The sequence below is a fragment of the Macrobrachium nipponense genome, chromosome 33, assembly GCF_015104395.2.
Source record: "Macrobrachium nipponense isolate FS-2020 chromosome 33, ASM1510439v2, whole genome shotgun sequence".
Taxonomy (NCBI): Eukaryota; Metazoa; Arthropoda; class Malacostraca; order Decapoda; family Palaemonidae; genus Macrobrachium; species Macrobrachium nipponense.
The window spans coordinates 51937483-51938287 of record NC_087219.1 but is presented as its reverse complement, the minus strand read 5'-3'; the positions used below and the strand labels follow the sequence as shown (position 1 = coordinate 51938287).

At 31.6% G+C, this 805-nt stretch overlaps 1 protein-coding gene across 1 annotated transcript in view; it reads left to right on the top strand.

Moving 5' to 3' along the window:
• Nucleotides 1–805, top strand: part of LOC135203186 (actin-like protein 6B) — a 411151-nt gene that overhangs the window by 339293 nt on the left and 71053 nt on the right.

The window sequence follows — 805 nt, the reverse complement described above, 5'->3', positions numbered from 1 at the left end:
AAAATGGTACCCATTAAAAGTTGAAATGGTAATGTCTCTCTCTCTCTCTCTCTCTCTCTCTCTCTCTCTCTCTCTCTCTCTCTCTCTCTCTCTCTCTCTCTCTCTTTTAATAAGAAAGTTTTTGACAAGATATACGTATAGTACATATGGAAAAGGAATTTAAAACAACTTCGCGCCTCTGACCATTTCGATTGATCAATTTCAGACTTATTTTGATTCATAAAGACATCTCGCATAACTCGAATTTTCCGACAGAGTAAGTTAGGCTTGCCAAATAAAATCGTGTTATAATATAATTTCATTACTGAAAAAACGGAAAAAGTTCGAATACATAATAGCAATAGTAATGTAACAGTAAAATCGTTCCACTATAGCTACTACTTGTGACCCTCGTTAAAACGGCGGATTAGAACTGACCGGGGAAAAAATTTAACCAAATGATTCTTTCACCAATGTGTTCTGATAAGTCCTTATATATTAACCAACCAACCCCATCAACCCCTCTCCCCAAAAAAAAACGTTCGGGGGTCCCTAGGGAGCCAAAAAAAAAAAACAGAAATAGCTATTTTTTATATTTCATTATATACGAAATTAAAGTAGATAAATTATTTAAAATATATAATGATGTATACATTTCTTTGTTAGCATAGTACCTATGATTCAACAAAGGCTGATGTTAAAAACCTGAAAATGCATCTTTTCCTAATTTTGTCTTTTAACTTTTTAAATAGACATTTTCTGAAAACGTTTTCGTTGCACTATTAAAATATTTTTTTTTAAATCAATATAATGGCGTATAATAATA